Genomic DNA, 19,244 nt, shown 5'->3' with positions numbered 1-19,244 from the left:
CCACGTCCTTAGTTTGTCACACCTGCAAAGTCTATCTGTCTGTCTATCCAACCATGCATCCATTTGTTCATTCATTAATTCATTTGATACAAGGTAAGAGTCATAGGTTCTAAGTATTAGAGTGAGGAGATATTCTTTTGGAGGAGAATATGTTATTATTTAGCCTACCACAGTCCACCCATGTGGAAAACACATTCACCCCATCTTAGCATTGCCCTAAGTCTCAACCCATTAAAATATCAACCCTAGTCCAAAATCTCATGTAACTGCCATCAGCTTAAATCTTAAATCTCATCATCTAAGTCATATAAATCAGGTAAAGGTGAAACTCTTGGCATGATTCATCATGAGGAAAATTTTCTTTCCATCTGTAGACCTACAGAGCAAGAGAACGTGTTCTCTACTTCCAAAATACAGAGGTGAGACAAAATTGTGGCAGAGGATAATAGGCATGCATATTCCCATTCCAAAAAAGAGGAAGTGAAAGGAAGGAGATATTGATCCTAAGCAACTTTAAAATCCAGCAGGAAAAATTCCATTAAGTCTCAAGACCTGGAAATAGCCCTCTGTGGCTCATGGCTCTGACCTCTCACTCTGGGAATCATCCCCCTGCCCTTTTTTTAAGTAACATATATTTGCAGCTGAATGATTTATGGGCCTGCTTCCTGCCTTCTCTTCATTTTGTTTTCTCTCTGTCTCTTTCCATTGAAACTGGTGGTGTTTCTACAAATAGAACACTCACAAAAATCTGATGGTTCTCCAGTGTATGTCCTAAGGGTTCATGTCATTAACCAAAGTGTTCTCCACAGATATTTGGACAGTCTTATCTGTATTCCTAGCTTCTGCTGAGATGATTGAGGGGATGCATAAGTCATATACCCAGTTTTGTTGGCTCTCCCCAAAGGTTATCCAGCCGCACTCTTGACATATTCTTCAGAGCATGATTTCTAGACAGTGATTACCTTATCTCCTAATACTGGCATCTTTTGCCATCTGGATAGGATGTTAATTCCCCAAGTCATCAAATTCTGATTCTTTTTTGCTTAATGTTTCTTCCTTCATATTATGTCTTTCCTTTAATATTTTACTTTAAATGGCAAGAGGAAATCATACTTCACCTTCACTACTTTACTTGGAGATCTCTACAGCTAAATGTCCACTTTCATAACTTACACGTTCTGCTCTCCACGCAGTTACAGGATGCATTTCAGTTAGCATTTTGCCATTGTATAAACGAGGGCTGCGTTTCCTTCAGTTACCAGTAACATGTTCCTCACTTCCTCCTGAGACCTCGCCAACAGTGCATTTTATGTTCACTATAATTTCTATTAATGTGTTGTCTAAAGCAATCTTTTTTTCTCCCATGGACTTCAAAATCCAGCCTCTACTCATTACCCAGTTCCAAAGCCATTTGTAGGAATTTGTTACAGCAGATACCAAAAGTCGGTCATTGTCTCCAATTGCTACTGTAATGAATTTATCACTCTCTTGAAGACTTAAAACAGGAGAAATTTATTTTCTCATAGTTCTGGAAGGTACTAGTCTTCCTTAAGTTTCACTGGGCCCAAGCCAAGAGCTGTACTGCCTCTGGAGGCTCAAAGGGAGAATTCATTCCTGGCTGCTTCCTGCTTCTAGTAACTTATCAGCATTTTTTGGCTTGTAACCACTAGAATCTCTGTCTCTATCACTGCCTTGCATTTCCCTTTTCTGTGGCTGTATCACATTTCTCTCTGCTTCTTCTTCTTTTTCTTTAAATAAGGATACATTTGATTGCATGTAATGATCATATGTGATTGATTGTATTTAGGGTCTAGTCGGAGATGATCCAGGATAATCATCCATCACAGGATCCCTAACTTAATTACATATGTATGTTAGTTATTTGTTTGTTTGTTTTTCTGTATAAGGTAGCATTCCCAGGTTCTAGAGATAGAGGATATGTCTTGAGGACATTATTCAGCCTACTGCAAGCTTATTTTCCATGTCTGTGTCTTGCCATGGTTGCATGAGATCTGGGAATACCCATTGCACAGCCATGTAGTGTACACACATTAGGTTGCTACTTGCCTCAGAATGTCTTGTTCCATTCCCCCAACCTCTTGTAAAAGACCCATGCTCTAGTCATGGAGTAAGCCAGACTGCAGCAGTCATGGGTCCTCAGGTGCCCTCACCACTGTGGTGGGTACCTGACCCAATGCAGCCAATCAGAATTCTTCCCTGAGATTTTAAAATTGAACATAGAGAGAGAAATGCTCTAGGGATAGAAGACTGGTGCTGCCTTTCTTCACTGTGTGTTGAAAACAAAGGACTCACCTTGGCAATTTCTCCTTTTTCACCCCTGAAATACATAAAATTCTCAGCAAGGAAGTCTATTCCTCAAAGATAAATAAGCCTTTGACTTCCCGCCTAGGTGTAAGTAAGAAGGTCGGCAGGTGAGACGTGGCAATCTTGATGCGTGTGAGGCTACTAAAATTTTTCAATTCTTCAAGAGGTTATGCTGGTACATTAAATAATTAATAAATCACCTTGGTACCTTAAAAGCTACACAAAAGATATCTCAAAGTCTGTTTAAACATAGCACACATTGATTTCTGCTTCCTCCTGTATCCCACTAAAATTAAAAATAGAATTAAAAAGCTATAAATCTACACAGATAGAGGGCATAGAAGAGGCACCAATAGCAAATTAAAGATGTCAACAAGTGTGGAAGACGGAAATCAGATGGATGATTGGCAGCCGGATGGTGAGAGCAAGTAAGCTGGAACAACGTGCCCAGAGAGTGGGATTCCAAGAAACAAGCCAACTTTTGCCATGGAATTCTAGAGAGACTTGAAAACCAGAGCCCACAGGTACCTCTAAAGACAGATGTGTATAATCAGTGCAGTAGAGGATAGCTCTTGAATTGTGGCTGTCCATCATCTTTTGAGTAGTGTGTCTATAGTTGGGGAAATCTGTAGTCTTGCTTCCCCAATCTAAACTCTAATATCCAGCTTCCCCTACACTCATGGGACCTGGCTGTGCCAATCAGACACACATAACATTTTAATTTAGAAATGGGCTGAGGAAAGAGAGTTAGTGTTTTCATTCTTCAGGCAGAGGACTCAAGCTTTTAGTGGAAGCAGTCAACCATTGGTTGTAAGGTTGTTTCTTTATGAAACTGGCTTTGCTGGGGGTAGTGGTGGGAGCAGTGATCACCTATTTTAGTGCTCAGTGGGTAGTAGAGTCTGTGAACACCCAAAGGGTGATTTTAGGCTTTGTTCTACAAGATTATCTTGCAGCCTGACTTTTTAGATTTCTCAAGCATTCAGTGAAGTTCCTACCAGTTGATAAACTTTCCCATTTAAATTTCTCAAGTTCATTTCTGGGTATAGCAGGTTTTTTTTTTTTTTTAAGATTTTATTTATTTATTTGGTAGGGGGAGCACAGAGGAAGAGCACAGAGGGAGAGGCTAACTCCCCGCTGAGCAGAGAGCCTGATGCAGAGCTTAATCCCAGGACCCTGAGATCATCATCTGAGCCAAAGGCAGATGCTTAACTGACTGAACCACCCAGGTACCCTGGATTCGAGTTTTTTAAAAAAGCAGAAAATACCCACCCCCCCTCCCCATAACCTATATTACCCTGCGTGTGTAATGTATTGTATTATCTGAGATGCCATTTCTCACTCCAAAGAACAAGGTAATGGATTTCCCCCATAGCATCTGGAGAAACCCAGAGGGGGTTCAGATTGAGGACATTAGGAACAGTGTCTAGCTGGCCTCAGACATTGAAATAAAATAAGGAGAGAGACTTCTCAGTTCAATCACCTTCCTCTCCTCAATTCCCAGAAGATAGGCAGTAGGGTATATACTCCTTAGGCAGAGATAGGAAGATTTTTCTTGTGAGTAGTTGGGCCCTCCAAGAAAAAAGGCCTCCAGTGAGTTAGCTAAATATCTACCCAGTCACCCTCCAGTAAAGCCCAGCCTAGTCACCAGAGACTGCCAATCAGGACTTTATTGCCTTTCTCTTAAATATCAGTGGATGTGCAGGAATCACCAGATTTTGAGGAAAGCTTCTATTCTCAAATGAAAAAGACCAAAGCAAATACTGGGAGGAAATGAACTTGATGAAAACAGTGATAGTGAAGTGAACAGGAGGCAACTTAATTTAAAAAGCTATAATTAATGTATTCAGAAAGAGAAGAGAAGATATTTCATTGATAAAACAAAATATAATCTATTTTTTAAAAAGACTAGAGAACAAAGAGCTCCTGGAAATGAAAAATATTATAGCAGAAATGAAAAAAACATGTTTGAAATCTAATTTGAGGCAATCTCCTGAAAAGTAGAGCAAAAGAACAAAGGCATGGGTAGCAGGAGAGAAATGAGAAAACCAGGGAATCAACCCCACAGGTCCAAGAACAACCAAGAGAGACACAAAATAAGAAGAATTTTTAAAAACCCTGTATATATTGAGAACCAAAGAACTTGAATCTCCGGATTGAAGACTCACTGTGCTCAGCATATGAGTCTACATCAAGGCACATTATCATGGAATTTCAGAGCATGAGGGATAAAAAGAGAAGATGCTAAAAGTTGCCAGAGAAGAGCAGACGGGTTACATATCAAAGGTTCAAGAATCACAATGAGATCCTAATTCCCAGCAGCAAACTTGGAAGTCAAGAAGTTAAGGGAGCAATGTCTTCAAGGCTGAGCAAATGCTTCTCACCTAGACGTCCATATATTGCTAAATTGTTAATCAAATGTGTAGGTAGAAGGCAGATGTTGAAGTCTCAAAACATTTATATCCAGTATAACTACTGGACGGTTTGCTCCAACAAGCAAAAGAAAACATCAGAAAAGGAAATAAAAATCTGGAGATGGGGGATCCAACTCTGGGAGAGTAAAACAATTCTTAGAATGATGAGGAAGGTATTTCCTGGTATGTCATCTGTTCGGGAGCCTCAGTGAGCAGGAAGGCGAAAGCTTTTTGCCAAAAAACTCCTCCAAACCCCGCAAAACCAAAAAAATTTCCCCAAACTTCAAAGGGAAAATGCAGTACTGATAGATTTCTTAAGGAATTGGAGTTTTTTGAAAGGGGGTTTGGAATTCATCAGAGAGTCTGAGAAAAACGGGTGATAACTAGAAAACTGAGTACATGAAAATTAAAAGCAATTACTAACTTTAGGGAAAACATAATTTTGTATAAGAAAGGAAATGCAGATGTAGTACACTATTGGCTTCATATATGAATAATTACATAATACTAATTTAAGTAGTGACTACTGATACAACCAACATTATAATAAAGCTGTATTACGAAGAAGGTAGAGATGAAATGTATGTAGGGAGGGTGGGGGCATAGGGTGTAAAAGTCCTAAAACTTTATTTTGCTATAGAAGCAAATCAATGGATAATCCTTAAAATAATTAAGGAATAAAAATATACATGTATAGAAACACAAAGGTAAATGTTGGCAAAAGGAGCTGAAAGGATCAAAAATGCTTAGCTCTGAGGAGCAGGACTTAAGGGTAGGGTAGGGGACTGTTCTTTTGCATTACAAGACTTATGGGACTATTCATTTTTTTTTTTTTAAACCACGAACATGCATTACTTGATAAAAATTCAAAACCAGCCAAACCCTGGAAAAAATGCTTAGATCAACAGGAGCTCTCATGCCCTGTCATTGGGAATGTAAATTAGTGTAATCAGCTTGGAAAACTGTTCAGTAGTATTTACCAAAGCTGACTATACACATACTGTATGATCTAGCAGGTCAGTCCCAACAGAGATGTGTACGGTTGTGAGGTTGTGTGCTAAAAGCTCTACAAGCATATCCATGGCGGCTCTATTCATGGTAGCTGGGGCAGGAAAGAACAAAGTGTGAGCCTACTGTGGATATTGTAGGGTCCTGCAAGGAAGAGAGTTAATGTAAAAATACATTTAGAAAATCTCAGCAAGCTGAATATGGTTACTTCTCGGTTCTTTCTTTCTTTCTTTGATTTACGGATTTTTTTTTTCTTTGTCTTCTCTGTGTATATTCTACTTGAAGCAACTTCAAGGTTTCTGTGTTTTGTGGGTTTTTGGGATTTTTTGGGGAGGTGCATAATTAATGATGACTTTGAAACTCTTTGAGAGGCAGCTGGGTGGCTCAGTCCGTTAAACAACCAACTCTTGATTTTGGCTCAGGTCATAACCTCAGGGTCTCGAGATGAAGCCCCACATTGGGCTTTGCACTGGGAATAGAGCCGGCTTGAGATTCTGTCTCTCCCTCTGCTCCTCCATCTTCATTCACAAATATGCTTGCTCTCTCTCAAAAATGAAAAAAAAAGAAAAAGAAAAAGAAAAAAGAAACAAACAGAAGAAATGAAATAAAAGAAATTATTTGAAACATTGAAATGGGCCTGCTCATGCTTTTAGGCACAGTTCTGGTAAAAAGAAAACAAAGGCAGAACACAGGAAAAGTAATAGACTGGTAAGGAAAAGAGCATGCCTTGACTGGGTTTCCTCGGGGGAGGAGGTGGGGCTGGAATTCTCCTATTATGCCCTTTTACATTGTTGCACGAATCTTACTCCCTGAAATAATATAATGCATCGATGACCTTGGTTTCTCTCAGAATTCTTTAAGAAGAGAGGGCATTCATCTTGCCTTTGCCCTTTTATATTATTTGTGTTGGAAATCTTCATTGTGCAAGCCTCAGAAGGAGGGGAGAGGAAGCCAAGTTACATTTTCCTGACCTTCACATCACCACACTATAAAAGCCCTTCAATTGCAGGCATTTGCCTTGCTATCATGTTACAGATCAAGGGAGAGCAGAGGGAGACACTCTTGAAAGTTCAGCCACTTACCCTGAATTATAATGGGTGGGATTGAAGGAGACAGGAAACAGCCAAAGCTTGCTGGTAATTAGATTGATATGCATGGGTTTGTGCCTGCAGTCTGCAACCTCTAAGGGAAAGCCCTTCTCATGAAACATTATGGGGGGTTCTGCTTTGTGGGGAGGTGCCAAAAATTCTTCAGGACATAAAACAGACTTTGGATGCTATCAAACTGCATTTGGTCTCTTCCTTCTTACTCTAAAACCGTCTAAGAAGATTATTTGGGGACAGATGTTCAGTAGGCTGGGGGATTACATAGAACAGTAGCAACTGGTCATTTAAATGCCTGTGATTATCATTGGCTTTATAATAGATAAAACATCTTACAATATTTATTTTATTTATGCATATACCTCTACAATTATACAAAATAAGAATATATATAATATATAGTTACAATATTATAATTCTTATAACAAGGAAGTAGTTTGCTATTGAGCTAGGAGAACTGGATTCACACCCCTAGTCTTTCTTTTGATAGGTCCGTGATCAAAGGAGCGAGACTGGTACAAAGCAAAGGTCAAGCAAAGCTTTATTTCGCCCCAAGCATCGAGAATCAAACTTACGGGTCGGCCGCCTCTTACAGAGAGGGCGACCCCTCCCTGCCTTGCTGACCAACTTTTTAAAGGGCAAAGGCCCTGTGGTTGAGCCTGGCCACACACAGGTGGCCAATGAGATTGCAACACACAGAGAAAGCTGCCCAGTCATGCTAGGTCACACACGGGTGGCCAATTGATTTACAATTCACCCAATAGTAGCTATTTGAACTAGCCTATCACCTTGGTCAGAATTGGCGCCCAAAAGGCTGGCCCCACACTCCTTGGTAGCTAGGGAGACAGTATGCGCACTTTACTGATTGGAGGTATCCACCTGACCCAACTCAACCCTGCATTCGGGCCGTTATCTCCACCTATCTGCCCTGCCCTTGTATTTGGGCTCTGTTACCTGGGACTGGTCGACCATATTTTACTGGTTTCCTGGACTTGCTTTTAGGTAAGTTCCCCTGGGGTGGGAGGGGGCAGGGTCAGTTTAAGTTTTACTGCATAAACAACAAAATCACTGTTTAACCAGATGGAATTGCTCTGTCTAAATAGGCCCTTACACTTTTAACTATTTGTGTGAATTTAGGCCACTTCCTACTTTCTCTTTGTTCCCATGGGTGTCTCTGCTACATGAGGGTAATTATGCGTATATTGAATAGGGCTAGCACACAGTAGGTGTTCAATAGTTGCTAGGTGTTTCCCTTTTTTTACCCTATAAAGTTATCTTTTGAGCAAGTCTTAAAGAATTGCTATCTGTCTGAAGTCATGTTTTGGGACAACTCTAGAGATTTATGCCTCTGAGTATTCCTGCTACTTACCACAGGTTTGCAAAGAGCAAGTCACTGGAGTCATCTCTTAAAAATAAACATAGATCTTGTTGCTTCTTGGCATACAGCCCTTCATTTTTCTTTCCCTACATATGGAATGAAATCCAAGCCCCTTGTCAATGTTCTACAGATCTCTTTCATGGTCTGGCCCATGCCTGCTTCTCTGGTTCCATCTCCTAACCAGCTGGATTGCTGACCATGACCCTAACACCTGTGCCCCCTCTCTGGTCCTTAACTGTGCCAACAAGCTCATGCCTCAGTCACTTGGGACTTGATGTTCCCCCAATATGGATCACTTCCTTTGCCTCTTCGAATGACTGACCCCTGCTCATCCTTTAAGCATCCACTTTTGTCTTTTCCAGGAAGATACTGAGATGGAATTTAGCATGAATGGTGTTTCATTGGGGGAGAGGGGGGTCTTAGCAACACTTACTAAGGGAGGGTGGGGAATGAAGCCAGTATAGGCAGAGGGAGACATGGAGCAGTGCAGGCCAGGCACAGCCTCAGGCTGACCGCACACGGAGCTCTGGATCTAAAATGGTCTTACAGTGCTTCTTCCAGCTTGTAGCCATGGTCAGGCCTTTATACTCTCTCATGAATCAGCCTGAAGTGGGGGTTTCCTTTCCCACTGGGAAAAATGTGATATTGGGGAGTCCACTCTCTACAGCTGAGGCCATCCCTGAGAGGGTTGACAGCTGAAGGCCAAGAGCTGACATTACTCCCAGGCATAAAGTCCTGCTTTGAAGGAGGATCTGAGCTTCATGATCTGCCATACAGACTTCCTTGCACACCCAGCATCTGAGCTTGTTTTGTTTTGTATCTGAGAGTCTGATTATTCCCTTGTTTCCTCATTTTTTTTTCCACTGGGCTGGCAGTTTCATGTAGACAGAGATCTGGGTGCCTGGGTGGCTCAGTCAGTTAGGCATCTGCCTTGGGCTCAGGTCCTGGGATCAAGTCCCACATTGAGCTCCCTGCTCTGCACGGGGCCTGCTTCTCCCTCTGCCTCTACCTCTCTCTATGCCTCTCACGAATAAATAAAGAAAATCTTAAAAAAAAAAAAAAAGACCAGACAGAGCTCATATTTGCTTTCTTACCTGTAATTTTACCATCTCCTTGTATTGGGCTTAGAACAGTAGGCTGTTAAGATGAATTTATTAAGTGAATGAATGAATAATGAATGCTTAATGGTAATCATGAGAGTTATCAAAGAGTATCTGTCTCTTAGTGTAACATTGTGCTTGCAAAAGAGGAATCATGTCTTTGCTCAGTCTTTCTGCCGTTTATCATCAGAGAAGACCATGAGCAAAATGATACCAGAACTCTTTGTTCTAATACTTTGATCTTTATGAGCAAGAGAAGAATGAGTAGTGTCTTTGGAATGGAGTGGTAACCAGGTCTGTGGGTGTCCTGTCCTTGTCTCCACAGAAGTAGCAAGATATAATGGAGAAAACCCTGGCCAGCTCAGAGGACCCAAGGACACCATGGGTGGTACCAAAGGCAGAAAGCACCTCCAGCGGGTTGAAGACAATTAGGCCTTGTTGCCAAATATTTTTCCTCTTCCCTGCTTCCTCATTCAACATGAACACTTAGAGGCCAAATAGTTTAAATCCCGTTAGGTGAAAAGATAAGAAAAAAATAAATAAAGGGTTACAAGGAGTGGATTAATTGTATCTACCAAACTGAAGGTTGCAAAAAGGAGTTCAGATATTCTGATAGCAAGGCAGGTAAGAGCTGACGGCAAGTCTGCCTTATGTTGTGTTGCTATAAATTGTTTATAGGCCAGAAGGCAGCTTAGCAGACAGTTTCATGCTCTCTTTTCCAGGCCAGGGAACATTTACCTGGCATGTATTCATTAATTCAGATTTAATTCTTTTATTTATTCATTTACTCATTCTTGGGCAAAAAGAATTCCCCTTGATGCTTGGGGAAGGAAAGGATGGTCAATAGTTTAGGTGGTTGATAGGGTTTATTTACTTTTTAAATTTAGCTTTTTTTTTTTTTTAATTTTTGTTTGTTTGTTTGTTTTGGTTCAAAGAGATGCTTTTATTATAGCATGGGGACAGGACCTGGGGGCAGAAAGAGCTGTGCTGGGGTTGTGAAGGGAGGTGGGTAGAGATCATGTAAGTTTCCAAGTAATTTCTATATGCTGAATATGAGGTTTACAGGACCTTAGAGGTCTGGATATTGTCAAGAGAAGGTTGCTGTCATTTTTGAAAAACAAAAGAAAGAAGAAGACACAAAATATGCTTGTAGAATTAAGGAATATTTTGATTTTCTATTAATACAGTCATATATATATATACACATATATGTATGTATATATATATATATATACTCATATATGTGTGTGTGTGTGTGTGTGTGTATATATATATATATATATATATACCGATTATAGAACTTAAAGCTTTGGTTAAGAGAGACTGTAGCTTGGGAGGGGCTCCTGGTGGCTCACTCGGTTAAGTGTCTGCCTTCGGCTTGGGTCATGATCTCAGGGTCCTGGGATGGAGCCCCATGTTGGGCTCCCCACTCAGCAGGGAGTGTGCTTCTCCCCTTCCCTCTTCACCTCCCCACTGTCTCTCACACAGTCTCTCTCTCTTGCTCTCAAATAAATAAATAATATCTAAAGAAAAAAAAAAAAAGAGTGACGGTACCTTAGGAGAAAAAAGGTGAGAGTTTTGGACAAAACTATTAACTGGCTATCTTAGGGGCACAGGTTGGGTAGGTTATATGTGAAAGTCATTTGTGCGTTGGTTTACTTTTTGTTTTTCTATTTTCTTAAGTTTTCTGCCTTGTGCATGTATTACAATTGTGATCGGAAGCCAGGCTATAACTAAAATAAATGTAGTTTTGTTGAACTGCTTTGAAGATAGAGGTCAGTAGAAAAGACTTCAAGAGTGTCAGCTGTTTTATTTTGAAAAAGAAAGAAGTCCTCCCAGTATTTATTTAGAGGCTTCAAGAAACAGTCATTTTTCTTTGAAATCATCATTTTGTATTTGTCCTTGTGGATTACAATTCGTCATCTTTGTCAAACTGTTTTCTTTTTTGTTCAGCATTAGAATGTGAGCATTTTCCCATGCTGCTGGGTATTCTTTGAAAGCATTTAAAATGGCTACATAGTATTCTGTTCCATGGTTAAACCATTCTTTCATTAACCATTCCCTTGTTGTTGGGCATTTGTGTTGTTTCCTGCTCTTTTGCTCTCAGAAACAACTGTCATCAGTGTCTCTATGTGAACAGTTGTATGCCTCTTTGAAGGGAATCCCCTTGGGATGAATTTCGAGAAATGAAATGCAGAACCAAGAGCAAGCCCAGTTGAAGGCTTTTACGTGTAGGTGCTCTTGAGGGAAGCCCTATGTCAGGGTCTCCATTTCTCAGGGGCTTCATGGCCTTGCATTTGCCTCAGGCACATTCAGCCATCTCTAGAGAAGTAGCTGGAGAGAAAAAGCCTCACCATTCTTGGGCTCAAGTCATCATCTCCTGTGTGACCTTTGGTGAGAGAATTCACCACTCTGGGTCTCACTTTCCTCATCTGCAAAGTTAGAGCAATGCCATGGGCCCTCCAGGTTGTAGTAGAGCTCAGTGGTGAACGATCTCCTGTCAGCCAGCAGTCTGGGCTAGCGGTTTTGCACATCTCTCCTTCCCCGTAAACGTGGAGACGAATATGGGATGTGCCCGGGCTGTGCTCATGTGGGAAGAGTTTAGTAAACTGGGTTTTCTTGTCTCTTAAGAAACTGTTGTCATAGCTTTTGGGACCAGCAAATGGTAAGTTGTGTCACTTCATGGGAGCGGGTAGGTGTGCATTTTGTTAGAGTCGTTCACTTTAGAGGTTATTGTTTAAAGTAACTAAAGCTTGACTTTCAATCGCTATGTTAAGAAATAATAGATACTTGACCTGTAAGTTTTATTCCTTTTTAGAATCTTGTCTTTCTTGATTAGGAAAGGGGACTCTGGAGCACCCCCGTTCCCTTCCCTGTTTGAGTTCTCTGATATGATTTAAGGACATTAGGGAATGGTACAGTGTTTTCATCTGAAATTTAAAACCTTGGTTTTCTTGCTGATTTGAGGCATACCCACGCCTGGCACTTATTTTCCTTTCCCTTTTTCCCTGCTGTCTCAGCTAACAGGGGATAAGAATCACCCCAAATCCCTTGACTCAGAAGTAGTTTGTTGTAGCTAATATTTTGATGTACTTCCTTCCTGATTGAATTCAGATATAATCCCAGATATACCTACAGAATATGTTAAAAGGATTTGGTTTCATGGCATATGTTTTATAACTTGATTTTTTGTCGTTAATGTTTTATCTTGAACATTTTGTTTTATCATTAACTAATCTCCACCAATATAATCCTGGAGTTTTCTATCATAGGAATATACTATAATTTATTTAACCAAGGCCCTATTGTTCAACATTTAGTCTTACAGTTATCACTGTTATAAATAATGCTACAATGAGTAGTCTAGAATATCTACAGATGTAGTGTAGAGTATCTGTATTGACGGAAATAATGAGTCAAAGGGCAAAAGTATTTTATTTTATTTATTATTATTATTTTTAAAGATTTTATTTATTTATTTGACAGAGAGAGATCACAAGCAGGCAGAGAGGCAGGCAGAGAGAGAGGAGGAAGCAGGCTCCCCGCTGAGCAGAGAGCCCGATGCGGGGCTCGATCCCAGGACCCCGAGACCATGACCCGAGCTGAAGGCAGTGGCTTAACCACTGAGCCACCCAGGCACCCCAGGGCAAAGGTATTTTAATACTTCTTGCTACTTTTTCCAAACTGCCTTATAGATACAAGGAACATCTTTACCACAACCAGCTGTAATAAGTATGACTGTTTCATCAAAGCCACTTACACTTGATATTATCTTAAAATATTTCTTACAAATTTGAAAAATACTTAAAATTGTTTTTCTGTTTTTCCATTCTGATCCTGCTGAGGCCACAAATTCTTCATGTGTTTTAGGGCTCCATTATATCTCTCTGAGAGTATCACTTTGTCCCTGCATGTCCCCTCTCTCCTCTTCTCTCTGCCCATGGGTGGTGATCTCTGGAAATGTCACCAACAGGCTCCCCTGCCTGTCCCTTCTATGGGGTTTGGCCAATGGGGAGCCCCAGCAAGAGACGGGGTGGGAAGGGAGAAGAGCAAAGTCAGGGTGTTTATCCTCTTGACTTCTTCCAGGCCTATGTAGTCAGCTGTGACACAGATTCAGTCCCCTGTGTGCCCTAGGTTCTGCCTTACTATGTTTGCTTCCATGTTCTGGGACCCAATTTTTCCTTTCGTTCTTCAGTTCTCAAGCATCGAGATCACTCCACTGCTATTAGCCCAGAATCCTACACTGTCCCTTGAGTTTTGGAATGAATCCCTTTGTAAATCCCTCTTTGACATGTTCTTGAGTGTTGCATCTGTTTCCTGTTGGGGCCCTGCCTGATAAACATGATCTTAGTACCTACTGTCAGGTCATCACCCTGTTTTATAAACTATGAAGTGTAGAGCCAGGGAGACCAAGAGTCTGACTTCAATTGAGTCTTCTGGTTGTGCTGACAGAAGGATGAAGTGTGGTGAATTTTCATTAGCAGGGATTTTTTCCAGGAAAGGTAATTTCTGGCATTTAACTATGATGCATGTCCAAACAGCACCATCAATGCTTTACTCGGTCTTCATTAATAGGATCTTCTGGTGCTGCTTTTGTTCATGTAGCTAGAACACACAGGAGAGAGCATGGACTTGTCCAGTGGGCTGGGCTCACATCCCAACTCTGCCAAGTCCAGGTTGAATGACCCTGAGCCAATTAATTACTCTCCGTAAGCCTCAATGTCCTCATCTGAGGAATGTGTGTCATAATAGTAGCTGCCTCAGAGGTTGTCATGAGTTCATTCTTGTTTGTGCTCTCTACTCTTGTTTGAGGGGCTTATCTAAGACATACAGAGAGAGAGGTTAGGAGGAAGTGCTCAAAAATGGTAGATGCAATAATTATAAATAATGATCACATTATTTTTACTTCTTTTTCAGTTAAATTATTGTATTTGCCAAAAGAGAGAGATCAAGGGTGTATTTTTTTCTGTTCCATAGAAGATTCCATGGCTGTGAATTTTAATGCTGCTTGCAGAGTACCAGGATTGCACCTAAATCACTTGACTTCTTCTGTTTCTTCATCCTTAAACTGGATAAAGACTCATAGACACTCCATGCAGCCTCCCGTACATGTTTGAGAATCACTTATAGTTCAGGCTTTGGGTCTCCTCTGGAATATCCATGATGACATTATAGCTTCTGTCTGGAAAAGTCCTGCAACACAAGCTCATTTCTTATAAAGCGCCTGATTCCATGTTTGCATACTTCTCAAGGAATAGTATTCATTTTATTAAATAGATCTCTGCCTTCTTTGGCTCTGATTTAGGATTTCTCAACCTCAGCACTATTGCCATTTTGGTCTGGGAGAGGGTGTCCGGCACATTGTAAACTGGATTTTGTGTACTAGGATGCTAGTAGCACACCCAGCTGTGGCCATCAAAATGTCTCCAGGCATTGACAGATGTCCTCTGGAGGGCAAAATCATTGCCAGTTGAGAGCCCCTACTTGAATTTTTTTAAAAAATTGCATTTTCCCCCCACTGTTTCCTATAGAGCATTTGAAGGTTTTGGCCAGTTTCCTCAATCTGGGCACCCTTACCTAGCTAAGATCTATGTTCCAGTGGTTTGCTAATGGTGTAGAACTTTCTACAGTTGGACATATTTCAGGAATGGCCTGAGGAACGGGGCAAAACAAGCTATCTTCCTCTATTGTAGCACACCATCATACTGGATTTTGTTTTGGTTCAGTTATTTATTTTTGACCACTTCAACATATCTTTGATTCTTATTTTACTCTTGGCTAATACCAACTTCTGAGGACTGTATGGAGAAAACAACCCCACACAGTCCTCAAACATATAGCCAAGATCATAAGTTCTGAGAGGGCAAGAGTCTTTGCCTCTTTTTGCTTCTTTATAAATCCCAAGTGGTTAGGATGATATTAGGCCATGGTAGCTGGTTGTATTGGGGGTCTCCAGAGATACAGAACATTAATAAAACCAGTATTTGTGTTAAGTAACTGGCTCATGTGATTATGAAAGTGTACTAAGCAAGTTGAAAATCTGCAGGGTAGGCCAGCAGGCTGGAAACACAGCGAAGAGTTGTAGTTCAAGCCTGAAGGACATCTGCTGGCAGAACTCCCTTTCTTGGGAGGGGTTAGTCTTTTTTGTAAAGCCTCCAGCTGATTGGACATTGCCCATTCACATTATACAAGGCAATTTACTCAAATGTATTGATTAATTAGGTTAATTAGGTTAATCCCATTTATAAAATTTGGTGTTTGACCAAATATCTGAGTACTGTGGCTCAGCCAAGGTAACACATAAAAACAACTATCACAGCGTTCAATGAACATTGTTGAAAAGCCATAGACCATTGCAATTGGCACAGATTAAACCAAAATCATTTTACTGATGAAGAAGCTGAGACCCAGAGTAATAGTTACAATGCTATCACTTGGAGATGGAGTCAGGACCGCAATCCAACTTTCTGACTCTATTTACCTCTCTCCCTCCCACTTGTTCTACCTCTTCTTTCCCTGTGGAGACCGTTGAACACCAAAGGCTCTGCTTCCCTTTACCCCCAGGGTTGAGGTCCCACCAGGAATCACTCAGTACTTCTCTTTTACTCTATCCTCCCTTGCTACTTTCTTCTTAAATCATCTCTGGAAGTTTCCCCCATCCTAGCTCAGAGCAATCTCATTCAGACTGTATGATAGATTTTTAGTGAAATGGCACCTTCTTCTTTTCTTAGAAATAAGTTGATAGCGGTGCAAATGTTTTTCTTGTCCCCTTGGAAAAAAAAATAGGCATCAAATAAAAACAGTGATTTTCGCTATAACTAAATCAGACAGTTTATCCCCTCAGGCTATTGACACAGGCGAATCTAAAGGGGAAAAAATAGTAAATATTTTCAGCCAGGGTATTTCACAGTGAATAAGACAGCAACATATTCCAACTGATAACAGAAATTAATTCAATATTTCATGTAAGGGCAGGAGAGTTCATATCAAATGTGGTCCCCAAGTCCCAAATTGCAACTATAACAATTTCTTCTTCCCTACTAGAGGAAACACTCTATGGTGAGGTTATTGTAATTGCCCTGCCTTTTATTTATTTATTTTATAAAGAAATACTTTGCAATTTACATGATGTTGGTTTCTTGAAACTTGAGGTCAAGATTTTTTGGGAGATCCAAGCCAGTAATACTTTTGCTAGTTAAAAAAAAGTCATATATTTAAAATGCTCCATTCATTGAAATGTTTTCATTTCAGTGTTCAGGAGATGATTTTAAGTGGTGTTCTAAAATTATGCTTGCTGTTAACAGCTGCTAAAAAAACATTCTTTCAGATGTCAGTCCTCACCAGGGACAGTTCCAGTCAGTCCGTGAAGCACTTTGGGGAAAGGGACAACTTTGGGACTACAGGGGAGCAGTGATTGACCTTGGAACTGTGGTTGGGAAGATCATGAGTAGGGGACCACACCTCCTGGTTGACTAGGATCTATCTCAATTTATGCTTTATCCTGATTTAACTAGTACAACACATGTAACTTTGGTTGGTTCCTGGAATATGCCCAGTGAATTTGTTGTATTTGCTATTCCTTTAGCTGGCAGTACTCTTCTAAATATGGGCATGGCTGACTCCTTTATATCTTTCAGGTCTTATGTCAAATTGTTAGCTCTTTAGAGGTGCTTCTTAATTACTCTCAAATACGGTAATGTTTGTTGTTCTGTTTGCCATGGTCTGAGTGTTTGTGCACTGGCCCCCACATGTTGAAGTCCTAACCCCCAAAGGTGTTGGTATTAGTAGGTGGGCCTTTGGGAGATGGTTAGGTCATGATGGTACGGTCCTCATCAATGGGAATGGTGCTTTTATCAGGAGATCCTACAGAGCTCCCTTGTTCCTTCCACCATGTAAGGACACAGAGGGAAGATGCTAACTATTAAATAGGAAGGGGACCTTTACCAGAATCCAGCCAGGATGATGTCTTGATCTTGGACTTCTGAGCCTCCAGAACCATAAGAAATAAATATCTGTTGTTTATAAGCTACCCAGTTTGTGGTATTTCGTTATGGAAGCTAGAATGGACTAAGACACCTTCATATCATTACTCCAATTTCAATTTTCTTGTGTATTTATCTTTTTGTTTATTATCTTTTCCTCCCTAACTTTGGTGTTCCACATGCCTGGCACTACGCTTAACTAATAGTAGGTTCTCAATAGTGTGTTGAATAAATAAAAAATAAATGAATGAACTGAAAGATGCTGGATGTGTATTTGATAGAAATAGAGCAGTAGTAATAAACTTTCAATGTAGTGGCTTAATAGTTTATTTTTTCACTAAGGGTAAGTCCAATCAGTGATGCTGGGCTGGCTTGAAAACAGAATCTCTGCAGAATTTGAAACCAGAATCTCTGCTCTATAGAGTCATTTTGGGATCCAGGCTGACATAGCTTGTCCTACCTATACTGTGTGGCTCTCCCAGACATTGACATCCAGCTAATAGAGGGCTAACAGAGAGAGAGAGAGAATAGAGAATTGGGCAGGAAATTTCTATGGTCTGGTCCTAGAAATGGTGCATATCATTTTTGCTACTTTTGTTGGTTTTTTTAAGACCTAATGAACACCATCTTCAGCTGAGAGCCTAACACAGTCAATGTTTGAATGAATAACCAGGATTCTCTTGGTCACCAGCTATATTTACGCACCAGGCCAGACACAGAATTTAACATAGTGTGAGCACATAGTAAGAACTCTGTAAAGACTTGAAATCAACAAAGAATCTTTTGTCCTTTGAAGACAGACCAACCTCTGACTCCATGAAACACAGAAGGTAGCAGAACAAGTTCTGAAGTGACTTTCTGTGCCCTAGAAGGAGCAGAATACAATAAAAGACTCTGAGAACAAAATACAGCAGCTCAAGAGCTGTGCAAGGAAATGGCCTCTAACCCTGCTCTTTGGGTCTCTCATTGTATTTTGCTCCTTGGAGAGCAGTAAAAGTCACTTCAGAACATGATCTTCCATCTTCCCATTTCTTCCCAGAGACACAAAGTGAATTTCTATTCTACTTTTTTTTTTGACCTCATGTTCTGTTCCATTGTGTGTTGCAGTGGATTTAAAAAAAAAAAAAATCAGATGAGGCACCCAGCACATTTTAACTTTAAGCAGGGAGTCTTTGGATTGAGATCATTGAGTGGAGCCCTAACCATCCTTTTGTGGGAGGATGAACTCTTCAGAAGGCTCCAGGCTTGTGTCCTTTCACAGAGGTTTATTTCATAAAGAGGAATGTCATTTTGGCCACCATAAATATGCTGACAGGCTTTCACTGTTTTTCTCCTCATTGCCATGTGAATGGTTTTGCTGAGCTCTTACACGAGGGAGCAGAATTGAGAGCAAAATTTGTCCCATGACAATTACTCTAATTCTGAGATTTACAAAATTTCATTGGCTGGCTTGAAAGGAAATACGCGATACTGTTCTGGAAATGTGACACTCCAATGTGTATCTGGCTCTGTTCTTATGCTGGGGATACAGAGAAGGAAAACCACACTCCAAAATCCCCATCCCTCTTCATTCTGCTCTTTCATTTTGGTTCCATGGCCATAGCAAAATGATGCCCTCAGCTCTTATTGTCCTTCTGTTTGTCAACAGTAATGCTATCGGTCATCATGTCTTATACTTTCCTGAGTGCTTTCGCCCAAGGTATGTTGGTAGAAATGTTTTGAAAACTGTGAGTGCTTTGCAGATGTGTAGGAATTTCATGTTCTCAAAACTAACCAATTGGCCAAGAAGCAAGATGTCTGATGGCATCCTTATTACTTTAAATTTTCATTATTTTCCCATTCTTATCCTCATAAAGACCCCCAAAGGTAGCCCCAAGCAGTCATTATCCCATCATGTGTCCCAGTGTTTGGGCAATAGTTCCCAGGTGAGAAAATGT

Source organism: Mustela erminea, chromosome 1 (assembly GCF_009829155.1).
Source record: "Mustela erminea isolate mMusErm1 chromosome 1, mMusErm1.Pri, whole genome shotgun sequence".
In the NCBI taxonomy this organism is placed as follows: domain Eukaryota; kingdom Metazoa; phylum Chordata; class Mammalia; order Carnivora; family Mustelidae; genus Mustela; species Mustela erminea.
The sequence above is the reverse complement of the archived record's forward strand: the minus strand, read 5'-3'. Positions refer to the sequence as shown.